The sequence below is a fragment of the Sander lucioperca genome, chromosome 9, assembly GCF_008315115.2.
Source record: "Sander lucioperca isolate FBNREF2018 chromosome 9, SLUC_FBN_1.2, whole genome shotgun sequence".
Lineage (NCBI taxonomy): Eukaryota > Metazoa > Chordata > Actinopteri > Perciformes > Percidae > Sander > Sander lucioperca.
This window is the reverse complement of record NC_050181.1, coordinates 2,175,617-2,192,704: the sequence shown is the minus strand read 5'-3', so window position 1 is coordinate 2,192,704 and position 17,088 is coordinate 2,175,617. Positions and strand designations below refer to the sequence as shown.

Here is a 17,088-nt window from a genome sequence, read left to right as displayed (position 1 = left end):
ACGTTTCAGTCACAGCTTCGAGTGCAGTTAGACCCTGCACAGTGCTGTCCTGAACTATTAGAAGTTATTCTCCCCTACATTGAAACACAATGTTATTCTCCCCTACATTGAAACACAGAGGGGAGGGGATAATAATCCTTTCTACCTAGGTGTAAAGAAAAAGTGGATATGTCCTATCACATTCATTGTGAGTGTCACTATTTAATTGTCCTATCAGGTTCCATGTTTGCTTTGGGTTGCACAAAAAACAGCCAACCGCGTGACAATTTACAAGTCAGGCGGCGTTTTCAGAAATCCCAGTTGCAACTTGGCTGGAATTTTTGTCTTGATTTCCAAAGGATTCTTAAGTCTCAGCAGAATTCATCAAAGGACACATCTAAAACGTTATGGTAAGTTGCAGATTCTTTTTTCCTTTTAAAAAGGAATTATTTCTCAAAACGTAGCCTTACCATTTTAACTTAATTTACATTTTTTATATTTGTTTGATAGTCAGATTTCATCTGATGTTTGTAGGTGAATCATTTTGAACGGACTTGGATCTTTGTGATGTTGTTAGATGGATGCAGTGAAGGTTCATGACCAGAAGCTGGTTTTAGAGATAAAATGAGCTGGGATTGGACGGGAAGTTGCCTTTGAATGTCCGGAGCTGAAAAACACAGTAAGTACTTGTATACTTCAGACAAAAAACACACACAGCATCTCTTTATTTCCGATAATTGGATAATTAATAATGATAATGGTTCTTTAATTGTCTTTGAAGGAGCAAAAAAGGGAAAACTTAACATTGAATATGATGACTCCTGGAACTTCTTGGGAGGCTGAGCTGAGATTGTGACTCATCCTTTGGAGTTCTGCTTGTATTGATGTTAATGTCTATCACCTCACTATTTCACCACAGAACACCTCCATTTTCTTCTGGCTTCAACTTCCCCTCATTCATGCCAGCACGAAGTCATGACAGAATAAGAGAAGCATCACTTTAATTTGATATCATTTTGCTACAAATGGGGTACAGAATTTGTTAAATGTAAGACCACATACATTGCCTTCCATAATCAGATTTGTAAAGCTACACTTACTAAGTGTGTGAACAGAGCCTCTGTACTGTATGGTGTACTAGTGTATTGACTTGCTTGCCTGGATGTAAGCCATATAGATTTTGCAATATTTGTACTGACTTGTATGATGTGCATCTGTGTTGCGTAGAGTTACTGTATGGACGAATTCATAGATTTAAAGTTAAAATAAAAAATATCGATCCATGTGCCTGTTCTTTTTAAAGCCATGTAACAAACCTGTTAAATTCACACTTAAAAAATTTGACCATTAACCATTAAATTCTGAGAAATGTAAGTTGCCTAATTATTTATTTCAAACTAATTTATTCAAGTAATGAAGAGCACGGTGTGGGAGGCGTTTTGTGGAGGTGGGTGTGAATCACAGTATTAGCATAACCGAGCAGATGGATCATGGATGTATTTTAAGACATATTATTATATTATAAGCAGGCGGCATGCCTACATGGGACCGGTAACGACCTGACGTACTGTCTAGTCAGGGCCCAATTTGACGTAAAGTCAGCCCGTATTTAAAACTATTGGCCAAGCCGGAGTTGAGCTTCGGCGGGTGTCTAATGCTAACAGGACTGGAGACGGCCCGACATTTTTTGCTAGCTGGTTAGCTAGTTTATGAGGCTGCATGGCGGAAAGGGGCCAACAGGTGAGAGCTGCTGTCACTGCCTGTTGTGATAGATTTTATCAACTTAACGTTACAACCTAGTCTCCAGTGGTACTTACATTTACTTAACAAACCTAATGTGGCCCTACATGTATTGTGAAGTAGCTAACGTTAGCTTTAAACAGGTAGGGTAACGTTAACTGGAAATGGACAGGGAGACACCAAGTTTTTATAGCTGCATCCTCTGGTCAGAACAGTGCAAACATTAATAATACAAACACCTATACTTTTCCTACTATCTATCCTACTTATACTACTGTCAAAATAGAGAATTAATAAAAGTAGAATTTAAAAGTTAAATCACTTGCTCTACAGAACTTGAGTTATATGTTTTAAGTTATATAACGTATGGGTGTAATTCAAAATAGGCTTACACAGTGAATATAAACCTTGCTATCCAGGCTACGACTTACTTTTTTATTTATTTTTTACAAATAGCAAATATATAGCACACCTGACCACTAAAGACCTAATTAAGATAAATGTGTCTATAAAAACAAATAAGGAATAAATATGAATGCAAAGACTACAGTAATGTCCTACAGTAATGTCTTATAATTGGTTCCTTATGATTCTCATCACGAGGAAACTTGTAAGTCTGTGGAATTCCTTCAGTAATTGAAATTAGTTAAATAAGATTAGCCAGCATCTTCTTACTCTTGAGTTTGAACCTCAGTGTATGTTACATGATAACACTCTGTAAAGCTGCTGTGTATGAAGGTTCTCAACCATACAAATCTGATCACCCAGGATGAATAAAATACTCAATATGCAAGGACACAATATGCAGTTGAACTCCATGAGGACTTTTCTGTTTTCCACTTGCTGTGTGTTATCTCTCTCTATCTTCCTCTTCTTGTTTTCTCTTGCTCGCCTTCTTCTCCTTTCTCGCTCCCTCACAAACACCTGACACACCTGGTGTCAGATACTTGGCCTGAGGGCAGCGGAACAAAGCTTTTTACCTCCTACTCTTCAGATTAACTGCCTTAGCTGGGCCCCACCTTCTCTGAATCCCACAGAACACACACACAGACACACACACACACACACACACACACACACACACACACACACACACACACACACACACACACACACACACGCACGCCTGTCACGTCATACACACTACCAGCTTGCAGCAATAACTTCATGTCATTATCTGTAGATCTATAAGTAATTCTCATCGTTTTATTCTTAGCATTATCTAAGCCATTTGCACATAAGTGTTTTTATTGGTACAATTAACCTTAATGGTTGCCAGTGTTTGACTATAAAATCAGATTGAGCCACTGTTGTCCGAAAGGGTAAAGTCCAGGGCACTTTCATACAGTAGACTGTTGATAAATCAGGTAGTCGTTGCTAAACGCCTCACGGCTGGATGATTTATTTTTTTTTCATCTTTTAATGTTCACATTAATGTGTAAGATGAATGTCTAGCTTGCATCTCAATTCAGCTTGGGGCAGTCAGCTAATACACATTTGAGTGTCTGTCTTTCAGAACCTTGTAGTGTGATGATAATAATTATTGATGTTTGACACAATCAGTATATCACTGCAGTTGAGGTTGTAAAATGGAAATTGAAGGCAATGGGAACTTAAATGGAAATGTTATCTACCTAATTTGTTGATTTAATGCAGGATATTCAGGACATATTTACATCTAAACATCCTTCCATTGTTTATGTATTTGTATTTTACCATGAAACACTACTCGTCGATAAGTCGATAAATTGGAGAATAGACAAAGTCAGATTATTTGACAGTAGATGATGCCAAAAAATGTGAAGGATGTGATGTCCCTGTCACTGTGTTGAAGCTTTGATGTTTTGGAAGTGTTACATTTTGTTGTGAATTCAATCAGACTTCCTGTAGTTGAGCCGTCTTCTACAGTAATCCGTATAATGGTTTCATGCAAAGGCTGTTATTATACAACAAGCTTTGGGTCTGATGTTGTAGTAGGCAGTTGTATGATTTCATTAGGTGTGAAAGCTCTTGACTTACATACTTAACTGTTGGTGCACTGATCTTGTTCTCTGTGGAAATACACTCAATACCACTGGAGACTGGAGAGAGTAACTTTTAAAGCTTACAATATTGTTTAGAAATCTACTAACCTGTGTCGAAGGGATACTTTTGGCTAGTTTGTATAAGAGACTTTGTATAATTGTGGAAAAGCATAACAGATTACATATACAGTACATTACGTATATTTAATTGGATTTGGATTGGAAGTGTTATATTTACATACAGATTCTCCAAATTCTCTACAAGGCAAAAAAAGTGAAAGGGGTATTCTTTTCTTTTTTTTAAATCTCTCTTTCCTCAAGTGCTTTTGGCATTGTCTCAGCTGATCCAATAGGTCCAGGGTGCTTAATCTGCTGGTCTCACAATGATGTCTGGTCTTGGTTTTGAATATTTGTGGTTGCATGCTGTAATTTGTATCAATAGAGTGTGATTTCCTTATCTCCTGCACCTACCTTGATGCCTTAACATCGCCACAGACTTGAATTTGGCGATAACTACTTCCACTTTTCACATGTTGGAGCTTGTAAATGTAGTAGGATCACACATAGAGCTGTAACAATTCCAAATTTTTCTATACAATTAATTGTCTCAGAAATAATTGCGATTAACAATATAATTGTCTCTTTCAGTCAAATGATCGTTACAAGGCACAATAGTAGATTAAACACAACGACAGACTAACTAACTAACTAACGTTACATTACTAAAACACACAAAGATGCTTCGGTGGATTTTTATTGTTGAAAGCCGACTTGACTTGCAACTGCGGGTGGCGCGTCCTCTGGTAGGAATCCATATAGGATCATAGGATAGCTACTGTTCTGTGATGCTACGGTTATTTGGAAACGTGTTTGATGGATGCAAACAAAAGTGTGACCCATCTTATTAAAAAAAAAAAAATGCTTTAATGCTTTGTAAAAAAAAAAATTGAGGTTATACAATTATGTAATAATTGTTACAGGCCTAATCACCCTGTGTTTGAAGGGTATATGACCCAGTTTTCAACCTCTTGCTTCAACTGAATATGACAGTGTTGGTCTGTGGTGATAGTGGGAGTGTTCACATAAATACACAGCATTGCAGTGATGGATTGTAGAGAGTTTTGTGGAATAAGCAGATTTTTGAGAAAACCAAATGTTTCTTGTTGAGGTTCTCCCTACTTCCTTATTTTGGACAGAGAGGCGTTATATTGTGCAGCCCACATGTCCCATACTGTTAAAGTGTATTTAAGTAAAATGTTGTACTTCCAACTGTAAAATACTTTTTAGAAATTATTCTGGATAAGAGTGTCACCTTAACCCTTGTATTGTCCTTCGTGTCATGGGGACAGCCGTGCCAGTTCACGTGAAATGACATCACATAGTACGCGAGGGACACCGGGGGACCCGAAGCTCAACGCCAGGCCAATGCAAAAACGTCAAATAAACTGAACGGGTCCTGGGGACCCGAAGGACAACACAAGGTTAATGCATTCAGTGAAGTGAGATAAAGTGAGGTACTAGATTTAAACGTTTCAAATACTGAAATAAAGCAACATGCATATTTTAGAATTTTGTTTTGTTTTTTTAGGTTTTTTTTTTTTTTTAAATTGTTTTATTTTGTAATCTATTCTGTTTCTATTGCTGTTCAAAATCCAGCCCCAATCGTATTACTTGCAGGATGTTCCATTAGTGACTAAACTAGTAGGATGAGGCTGAAAGTCATGACAAAAATGCAGTAAAACACATTTACTATCATGTTTTCCTCATTAACGACTGATTTAGTGATGGACAGACAGGCGACAATTAATGATTTTACGATTTACATAAAGCACCGGCAGTTAGACCTTATTGTTTAATTAGGGTACTTGATGAGCTTTACTTAACATATTTTACTGGAATTAAACAAGAAAATTGCAAAATTGAGGGGCAGCTACAGACTTTCAAAGGAAAACGAGACACATTAAGCGTTAGAAAAGGAGCAAACTTGATCAGCATCAGCTTTTATTACCGTTAGCTGTGGTGTTTTAAGTCAATATTAAAGTATGCCACAATTGTAGAAATGAAAAGTGAGTTGAATTCTATATAGCCACCACTCCTGTGTAATTGTAAAGCTTTATGTATCTACTGTATCAAAGTGGATGCCAAGGGGCTTTCTCCTCATGACATCACATGGTGTGTGTGTGTGATGATTAAAAAGGGTCTTTGAAAATGAAAGGAACCAGACTCTTCTGCCCGACATGTTTAAACACAGACCTCTAAAGATGTTAACATTAAAGCTGTTGTTACTGCTCTGAGACAGTATGATTACAGGTGATTGGACATGTAAGATGGGTTGAGAGAAAACTGAGTCAAAACTGGCATGACGCCCAGAGAGCAGTTAGAAATACAGGAATAGTATCAAATGTGGGCAGCGCCAACTCCCCAACAGGATGTAACAGTTGGTGATGTTGCACCACCTTACTGCATGAGTAAAATGTAATGACTCAGAGCAATTAAAGCTTTAGTTTATACCAGAGGTGTGGACTCGAGTCATGTGACTTGGACTCGAGTCAGACTCGAGTCATGAATTTGATGACTTCAGACTCGACTCGACAAAATGTACAAAGACTTGCAACTCGACTTGGACTTTAACATCAATGACTCGTGACTTCACTTGGACTTGCGCCTTTTGACTCGAGAAGACTTGCTACTTCCCATGAAAACTGGGGAAGAAAATGTTCACACGGCCGCGCCGCTCTCAGTTTATCTGCATCTGTGAAAAAAATGTGCACCACCTGTATGCATGCAGAGAGCACGCGCGCTGCCTGCACGACATCCAATCACTGTAGTCCCACGTTGTTTTGATTCGACAGCATCTAAGCAGGCACATTGCAAGACGACCAATGAAGCACAAGCAACAACGCGCCAGTTGGCAAAATGATACCGAAGATAGTTGCAATTTGCAAAACATGCGGGCCCTTATTTGATTAATGTCATTGTATAAAAAGAGGTTTAAATAAATACAAATCTTACAGACATACATGATTTGTATAAATTTTATTTCTGTGGTAAGAGGACTTGAAATGACTCGAAACTAAAATGGTAGGACTTTGGACTCGACTTGAGACTTGTTGGCTTTGACTTGTGACTCGACTCGGGACTTGCCTCATCTTTGACTCGACTTGACTCGGGACTCGAGGGCAAAGACTTGAGACTTACTTGTGACTTGCATAACAATGACTTTGTCCCACCTCTGGTTTATACTGCAAGTCCAAGTCAGTAATTAAAAATGACAGCCGGCGATTGGCTGTCAGCGTGCCAGTTTGCAGGACATTTTCCAGCACTGCTTTATGAGCGGAATGTGAACAATAATATGATGTGAAGACTTGAAGCTGATAGACTCATTTGAGACCATGTACAAAAAAACATGGTCTCAAATGATGATGTACAAAAATCATTAATCTCATTCAAAGAGATGAGATGTATTGTTCCAGATTTAGCTACAATCTAATTTTATGTTATAATATTGCTTATTCTACTGTGCCAAAAACCATTAAAAAAACACCATGAGCCACACTGTTGACATGTTCCTTCATTATGATAATCACAAGCAATGTAGTTTATTTTGAGTCAATTTTAAATGTCCTGGAGCTTTAAATACTCACTAGACCGTCAACCCTATATTAATCCACAGCTGAAAATAGTCCCCAACAAATGTAATTATTATTCCTGTTTAAGTAACATTATTTAAGAAATTACACCTTCCAGCTGTTTAAAAAAAATAATTAATCTTTTTAAAAAAAAGGAAAGTAAACATTTGTGACCCATTTATATATATATATAAAAAAAAAATAAGAAGAAAAAAGAGTCTTGCCACAGAGAGGGGGTGGGATGTAGAGATGATGGTTTTTGAGGAGGGTGTTTTTTGTCTTGCCATGAGGTTTGTTGGTGGTAAGAAAAACACCAGCCTTTAAGCTGTTACTTCTGGCAAAGGTACATTACTAACTGATTAAGTAATTAGGTAATGTCTAAACAAAAATATTATAAATGGAACACTGTAATGGAGACTTGTGTGGCTAAAAAAAGTATATTAATAATGTTACATTGTGATTTATTCTCCTTCTCTGTCCACTATGTTACACTTATGTACTATAGATGTGTGGGTGTGAGACACAGCAATAATGGTTTCCCCCCACTGTCTCCTCTGTTGGTGAGAGAAGATTGTGTTTCACTCCCCTCATCTCTTCATAGTGTCTCGTCTTCCTCGTTGCAGCTTTGCTTTGTCCTCAGGAGAGAGTAAAGTTGGCCTAGCCTCTTAGTTCGTCTCTTATTACCATAGTAGCATGATTATTATATCATTTAGTGTCCATAGAAACCACATCAAAACAAGAGTTCTGTTCCTAAACTGATTTAGAGTTAAATATATTACACATATACTGTATATTAAGTTGTAATGCTGTGGTGAAGTTAGTGTCATGAGTACCTGATGTGTTGTTGGTATAAAAATGATTTATGGTATAAATGGTTAGCAGACAAGTTTAAAATACAGCACAGTCTAAGACAAAGACCATTGTCAGTGTTCAAGAGGTCCTGGTAAACTGAGAATGATGCAATTCAAAACACTTTTTTTGGTGAGTGGTGCCATGTTGACTTCATCAGTGGGGGGAGGCAGCATGAATGAAAGGCTTTTCTGTTGACAGTGGAGTGCATGAATCAGCAGTGACTCTGCAGTGGAAAAGACAGGAGAGGCAGGCTTTCTATTCAGTCTGATGAATCCTGCTTAATTATAAGCTTATTTAAAAAGATAAAGAGCTAAAACAATCTTGAGGCGCACCCAGCCATTAAATGGTTTGTTGATTTTCCTGTGAGAGGATTAGTGTCCAAGATCTATGCTAAACTGATGCAAGTATCCATAGGAGAACTCCCAATAGTAAAGAAATGGGAGCAAGAGCTGAGCCCTGAGGGGAACGCAATTAATTGGGAGAGTTTGGGACAACATTTTCCATTGTTCCAAGAACCCAAATCAACAGCAGATCCACTTCAACATATGTCATAGGACATATTGGACTCCTCAGAAGAGATACGTCTCTAAAGCCATTTCCACTCCCTATTGCACGTTCTGTCAACCTGAACAAACTGGAACTTTCCGTATGGTCTTAATTTATATCATTTTACATGGGCTCGGGCTTGGTTGGGCTGGGCTCGGGCTTGTGCTTCGGGTTGCGTGGTAAATGAGCGGTCAGGTGATGCATTACGATTAGTGTGTAAATGGATGCTGAGGAGGTGAAACAGAGGCTGGCCTCTGGAGGACTTATTTTATTTCTTTGTTCCAACTTCCAAGTGGCCTATAGCCTACGTTAGTCATGAATAAATGTTAATAAATTTATAAATGACTCATTCTTGACGAAAGACAAAAGAGCTGTGTGCATGCGGCGCAGTCTCTTTTTTCTTTCTCTCCTCTTTCCGCTGAGTGGTGCGTGTGCCCGCTCGCTGTGTGAAGCGTGTGTCCGCGCTATTCTCCGACATGTACTCTAATCACTGCTGATAGACGGCCTTTTGTACAGTCGGGCTGTAAACGGGTTCGGGCTTTTAAAAATCTGTCATTCAAAATTTACTTGTCGGGCTCGGGCCGAATTCTGTTGGGCTCGGTCCTTTTCGGCCCGAACTTTTAAGGCCCGATTACAGCTCTAGTGTGAACAGGTGCAGGAGTTCTGGAATAAAACAACATCAATAATATCTGATGTGATAGGAGGTCGAATTCCTGCTGACCCGATTGTTTTGTTACTTAATGATTACTCTAAATTACACCTGCTTGGGAGACAGAGGAAAATTTGGCTAGCCGGCTCAACTGCAACTAAGAAAATGATAGCTCAACGCTGGCTCCCCCCTCACTCGCTTTGTATAAAACAGTGGTTGGCGTATTTTCTAGACCTAGTTATGCTTGAGCTCTCTACAGCAAGGATTAACAAGGCCAAACCATCAACTATCAACCTATGGAAAAGTACAGCAGCACAAATATCAGACCTAATGACTTCACCACCACAAGAACTAGATGAGAGTGATTAGGCAAGGTGTGATTTCTGTTTATTTGTTTGTTTTGTTTTCCTCGAGACCGCAGAAGGTGGGGGGTGGGAGAGGGTTTTTTGTTCTTATTCAATTGTGTTTCTCTGTTCTGTATGTTTAAAATATAAAAGAAAAAGACAAAGAGCTAGGAGAACGGATGCAGAGCTTTATGAACTAATAATGTTTTCATAATGATGTAATATGTACAGATGATCTTGTACGTTTTGCGGTAAACTGGTATCACCAACCTAAGTTTCATACAGTTGGACTGTGGGAATAAATGTTGCATTGTTTCAGACTTCAATTTGCATCATGTAAGCTTGATAAGCAAATGTAGAGTGCAAGGTCACCATTTTAAGTCGAATACTCTCATCATGTCAGTTGCTGACTACTAACAAGGTGCCAACAAGCAAGGCACTTGAACACCAATCTCCAGTAGAGCTGCTCAGTGCCCAATGTTAAATAAATGGTGCTTTATTAAAAACGCAACCTAAAAACAATAGCTACCGCAACCAATGTTAAATCTTATGTTCAACCAACACGACAAAATGGAGTGGTTGTTTAAATGTAATGTGTATAAGCTGGCGACTTTTGTCTCTAAAGCATGGGAAAAATGACAAGAAGGTTTATAATAATATAATGTGTAATTTATTTTGCTACTCTTGGGCTGGGCTTATTATTTATGCATGACACTATATATATATATATATATATATATATATATATATATATATATATATATATAAAATAATAAAAATGATTCATTCATACATACACTGATCTATAAACGAAGTCTACAGCAATGCTAGCGGCTCTGTGAGGCTGTACTTGGGGGCACAGTGGTGCTTTGAGCCAAATGCTAACATCAGCATGCTAACATGCTCACAGTAACAATGCTAACATGCTGATGGTTAGCAGGTAATGTTTACCTTGTTCACCATCATTCATGTTAGCATGCTAACATTTGCCAATTAGCACTAAACACAAATTGGAATAGCAATGTCATACATTTTTTCAGCTATATGATCATAAACCAAAGTAATGGCAAATTCAAATTTGAGCCTAGTGATGCTGTAAGATGAGAGGTTAAGGGAACACCAAGGTTTGAATTCATCCTGTCTCTACCGAATTTCATGACAGACATTTCACTTGAAACCACAAATATGAACCTTCTGGTGGTGGAAGAGGAAACGTCAGAGGATCATCAAAGTCATTAGGAATCATCCTCTGTGGACCATGAATGTCCGTACAAAATGTCATGGCAATCCATCCAACAGTTGTTGAGACATAGACTGACTAACTGATTTTTTTGTGTAACTTAAATCACATTAAATTCAGTCTGTATGCATGCTGCTAAATATATGGTAAACACTACTCTTTGGCTGACGCTGGTAGTCGCTGTAGTTGTTTATTTGACCTCAGTTAGAGAGCTGCTTTTGTACATTTGTAGTGTTTTAAGTGGCCTCTGGGCTTGACCGTGTTTTTGCAGTTTATTTTGGGCCTTTCTTAGACTCTCTAGGGACTGGGTGGTGTTTGTTATTTAATTTAATTAAAGATTGTTGTTCTTTGTTGAAAAAGATGCAGCTTACGGTTTTAGCCTGAGCCACTAATGCACGAATAGTGCATGTGTCGATAAATGACATCCCAGTGGCTACGTGTCACCTAAAAGCTGCCAGACTGTCAAGTTTTTGTATTTGTTTATTGTTTACGCCTATGAGCTTGTATGCGGTCAGTGTGTGTTACTGTCCAGCGTGCTTGTGTTTCTCCACACACAGTTACATGTAGTCCTTTTTTCCACAGACAAAGGAGTCATTTGTGGAGCGTATGCAGAGAGGAAGAATAGCTTGGTGTTTCTCCTTGTTGTGAGCTTCTCCTCTGACACTGTAGGCTCCAGTCAGCTACTTCCCTAGGTGGTGGGTGGACCGTGTCCTTGTGTGAATTGCATTGATTCATTCATACTGCTTTCTCCTGCACAGGGCCCCTCAGGCATTCCTACCACAGCCCCCAGACCTGTTTGGAACAGTGTCAAGTCAATTCATATCAAGCATTGGGAGTTGCTTCCGGTTGCAGCCTACCGTAGGTTATTGATTCAGCAGGCGACTGTGAAATAGAGTTTGATGTTTTGTAAGATCTTGAGTTGTTCTCCGAGGTGAATGTACTGTGGATTAATCAAAACTTATGAAATTCATCTGGTCATAATGGTTTCACTTCTCAGTTTCACAATGATGTTATTGTGAGAAAGTTACTCATCTCTGTGGTTTACTCAGTTCAGGTGATGCCAGCCCTCTGTTTGGTCATGTGTGTAAAGTGTACGTGGGTGGATGATTGTTGCTGAAACCTTGGCTTCCGCTCCACCATAATAGATGTAAAGTTTCATTTACCTTGAAATAGAAAGAAAGAAAAAAGGACGTTAAACTAAAATATAAGAATTGCATGTGGGTGGGTTTTATTTATTTATTTTATGTTATAAAAATTTTTTTTTTAAGTATATAGCATGTAGTGAAAAAAAAAAATAATTTTCATCAATAAGTATGTCTACAGTGCCTTAAAACTGGTTGACTTACTGTCATTTCATTAGAACCGCTGTCGATAACCTAATTTATTTATCTTGTCTATTCAGTTTTCACCAGTAAGAACTGCTGTCCTGTTTCCTGTGCTTATTATTAGCCCGTGTCTTCGAACTAAGTGTGTCTGTACAGGGAGCCCTCCAGGGCAGTCAAATCTGTTTCTTTTGAAACCCTGTAAACCCTTTGCGGGGTCAAGGCTCTGACTCATTCTCTCATCACAATATTAGGTCTCTCTGTGGGTGCACAGAGACCCATTGGTGTTCACTTTCAGTCACTCAGGACAGGCAAGACACAGTGCTTTCAGAGGTGTTTATCTGCCTCGCGTTGTCGTCTGTGCAGGGAAAACAGCACATCTGCAGTTAGAGGTGATGAGGCAAGCTCTCTGTAATGTGTTGTGTAAGGAAATAATATGATACTTAGACCCCATCATACTATAACGTGACCATTTTTTGTTTATTTTGTTTTTTTAGGCAAGTCCTGAAACCTACTCCCGGGTTTGTGTAGACCAATGGATGAGGATGAAATCATGTGAGCGTGTGCTAGCGTTGCAGTGCCATGGACCTGTCGCTGGACAAAATCTCACCTCAATAGACTGGGGGCCTCGTCTGCACGTGGTTGACCTTCTGTCATCAACCTGAGAGGAGTATCTGCTGTACGGTGTCAGAGCGTACGCTGGACTCAGACCAGGAAAGAAATCCTGGATTGTACGGCTTAAATATTGCAGGTAAGAAGATTGTGAGACAGACAGCAGCACTGTATCGATGCCATCTATTCTGTTTTCTGAATTTATTGCAGCTGGGTGTGACTGTGCTATGCATGTTTTTGCCATAGTGTACACTGTTTAAACGCACAAGTTTGGTTTGCTGTTCTGTCTCAGTGTGCGTGAGCTATGCAGACATGAGATCATGCCAAACAGTGACTGTGCTTTCCTCAGCTCAGTATAATGAATGGGAACTATTCACCTTTGAAATGCAGACAAGCAAATACCGAGGATGATGTCATCATGGGTCACACTGTTGGTTTTTCGTGTGTGTGAGTTAAAGATATCATGGCAGGGTGATGAAGAAAAGAGCAAAGGATTCTTTACATCTCGCAGGATTTAATGGTCTTCTTCCAGATGTACACTTAAAAACAGAAGGTGGATGTGGTTGACCATTTCCTGTTTTATCAGGCTTGTGTTTGTGTATCCAAAAGAGAATCTGTCATGTCCCAGATTTGTTACTTTTCTATTTGTGGGACACAGTCACCAAATAACAATCCGTTGCTGATGAAGTAGAGTAGGAGGAAATGAGAGTCACACTGGTGGCTTTGATAGAAACCCCTCTGTTTCTCGGGCACAAACAGAACCGTGCACAGGATGTCGGCCAGCCAGACACTCCCAAACAGGTGTCTGCAAGCCTCAGTACACAGAGAAACAATAATCAAGTGTGTGTTTCAGAGCTAAAAATTAGGAATAGTGAGGGGAACCGACTATGTGAGTGTGTACAGTATGTGTGCATGTGAATGTAGGAACTGGGCCAACATGCCTTTGTGTGAGTGGGTGCACTCACTGACACTATGTATATGCTTTTGTTTTGTGAAACACCGCGCGAATGACCGAATGCTGCTGCCAGGCCGGTTGTTTACTTATCCGTAGACCATCAGTGTTTAGTTCTGTAAATGGCTCTATAATGGGAGCAGGTGGAGTGGCAGCCCTGTTAAAGATGCGTATCTCACCGTTACTGTTAAAGTCAGGCCAGGCCTCCTTCCTCTGCCAGAGGGGAAACTCTACTCAACAAAGGTCTGACTGAAACAATGCATCTGTAGTCTGACCAATACAATATTTGTTTTATTTGTTTTTCAGTCAAAAGTTTGACTGGTACTGTATATTTACTCAAATTATGTACTTTTGAGGTACATGCATTTATATATGACTATTTCCATTTCATATTCATGATACTTTATACTTATTCTTCATTACATTTCAGAGGAAAATATTTAACGTTTTACTTCACTACATTTATTTAACAGCTATAGTTACTTTTCAGTTAAAGATTTTTTCCACACAAAACATCAACTTTGTTATATATCAAACAACCCAGTAGTATTTGAAGTAGTTTGCTTCACTTTGACCAGCTGCAACATTAAAATGCTACTTCAAAGTAATGTAGATAGTAATAATAATCTAATATAACACCCAGACCTATTAGGCAGCAGAATGGCACCTTCTGCCTAATTGGAACGTTTAATTTGGATATATTTAGTACGCTTTGATGCTGATATTGTTATTATATTTTTGTACTTTACACAAGTAAAACTATTAATGCTGGACTTTCACTTGTACATTGAGGTTAAGGATGCATCGATCCCACTTTTTCAGTCCCGATACTGATACCTTGACTTTGGCTATCGGTCGATACGAGTAACGATCTGCTACCAGTCTTAAATTAATAAGCTGTATGGTCATGCATATGCGATACATAGATATACATTTACCAGTGTTGTAGTCAAGACCACCTAAACCGAGACCAAGTCATCACCAAGACCAGAGTGTATCGAGACCGAGACAAGACCAAGACTTTGAGGGGTTGAGACCGAGTCAAGACCAAGACCAAGGCAGGGCGAGACCGAGTCAAGACCATGGGCGTAAATCTGTAGGGGGGGACAATAAACATAAAATTTCTGAAGAGCAACTTTTGAAGGGGACACAAATAATACAGCCACAATTATACTCGTAGAGGACATGTGTACACAAGCCACAAAAATACCTTAAAACATAATGACTTATTTTGAAAAAGTGTCCCCATATAAAAGAAATACAATACTTTTGTACACTTGTTAAATTAGCTGATCATAATGTAAATTAGTGAGCCACTAGTAAAGCTCATCAAATATGAATTAGGTTCATAGGTTCACCACGCGGTCATATTATAATTATAAAATGATCTTGCGTCCTCCGCATAAATATTAGGTTTCGTCTGGGACAGAGGATATATATTTAACTGCAGTAAACCCACTGATCAGCCACTTCAAACACAACTGTAGATCTTCAATATTAACCCTGACAGTTCACACAGATAACGTTAGGCTTATCGCTGTGGTAACGTTAGTTGTAGTGGGTGCATTTCTATCCAACAAGCTATTAAATAAGCTAGCTAACGTTACATTATATTACACTAACATAGAAAACTTTTTGTCATAACTAATTCATTAATTACTCAGCATCATTTCTATTTGAGAAAAGAACAACTTCATCCGATGTTTAATGTGAATAAAACAGCCTTGAACCGCCTACTTACTAGCTACATTCCTGTCACTACCAATGTGACTGTGAGTCGAGTGCAGACCCGATTCCTAACGTACAGCAGGCAGTGGACCAAACCACTGTGAGGCAAGGGAGGGGGGACTCAAAATTTTCTAAACTTAAAAAGCATTTTTTGGGGTTTGTATTGTTTTACTACTTACACAGATATTTTAAGTATACATCATTATGTTATTTACAATACACAGCATTGTTTTAATGCTATTTCTAGGGGGGGGGACAACCCTTAGAAGGGGGGGGTCCTGACCCCCCTGGGATTTACGCCCTTGGTCAAGACCAAGACCAAGGCAGGGCGAGACCGAGTCAAGACCAAGACCAGACCAGTGCCAGAGCTTCTCCTATTATCTCGCATTCACTTTCTTGGGGCGTGCGTGTTAAGGCGGGTGGGGAGAGGGGGTTAACAGTAACAAATTTCAAATTAGAAATGAGTCAAGTTATTGGTTGCATTTGAAGTAAGGTTTTACATCCAATGACAGTAATGATGTTAACACAAAATGAGATAATGCATAGGCAATTTACTGATATCTCTGCAGTTGTGGCCGGTCTTGAAATAAAATCCTGAGTCCTCCTCAACCGAGACGAGACGGAGTAAAAATGCGGTCAATTCCGAGACGAGACCGAGACCTTCACAAAGCGGTCTTGAGACCGGCCTTAAGACCAAGACCGACCTCAAGTACTACAACACTGAAATTTACTGAATTCTTTATTATTAAAATAATAAATTGTGCACCAGCAACTTAGTAAAAAAATCTTCAAAATGAACAGGAATTACAATTCAAAAGTAAACTTTTTAAATGCAGCAACAAATTGGTCAAAACTTATACAGGAATTTAAATTCCAGTATATAGTTTATACTCTATATAAACATAGAATTGAATTGAATAGATCGGCTCCAGCTACCTGAGTTAGTATCGGCCCAATATCAGATATAAGTATTGAGTCGGTATTGCGGTATTGATACTTTTACTTAAGTAAATTAACGCACTACTTCTTCCACCACTGACAAAGCTGTTGGTTTACTAAAAGTGCTTCTGGTGTTAACTGAAAGACATGGTCATACTTAACAACAGAGGTTAGATTATAGAAAAGGTAATCCAGTAGTTTTAAATATTTTAATTGCAAGCACCATGCAGCACATGCTTGTTTAATAAATGTCATCTCTGCTTTGATTGATTTAATGCAAACATACAAACGAGTCCATGAACTAGCTGAGTACCCTGCTGGACCAGAAGAGCAAATGTACCCGTCAATCACACAGGATTTTTAATGCAAAGAGAAAATGAAATGAAACTCATGATTCCATTCAGTCATTTGACAATAAAGATAAGAGATAGTAAGCTCTAGTCAGAGAAAAGTCATGCTAATAAATGTGAATTGACCATAGATAAAGATTTGTTTTATATCTATGGAATTGACATTGTGGACATAATGGAAT

At 38.7% G+C, this 17,088-nt stretch overlaps 1 protein-coding gene across 3 annotated transcripts in view; it reads left to right on the top strand.

The window, feature by feature from the left end:
- The window catches only part of tnk2b (tyrosine kinase, non-receptor, 2b), a 65,530-nt gene that overhangs the window by 775 nt on the left and 47,667 nt on the right, over positions 1–17,088 (top strand). Inside the window, exons 2-3 of one of the 3 annotated variants that reach the window (XM_031293140.2) lie at positions 557–658; positions 12,823–13,076. The gene's annotated coding sequence lies outside the window, so the exon portion shown is untranslated. Of the gene's footprint in view, positions 1–513; positions 659–12,822; positions 13,077–17,088 lie in introns of all 3 variants that reach the window. The other 2 variants (XM_031293134.2, XM_031293147.2) reach the window with 2 other exon arrangements.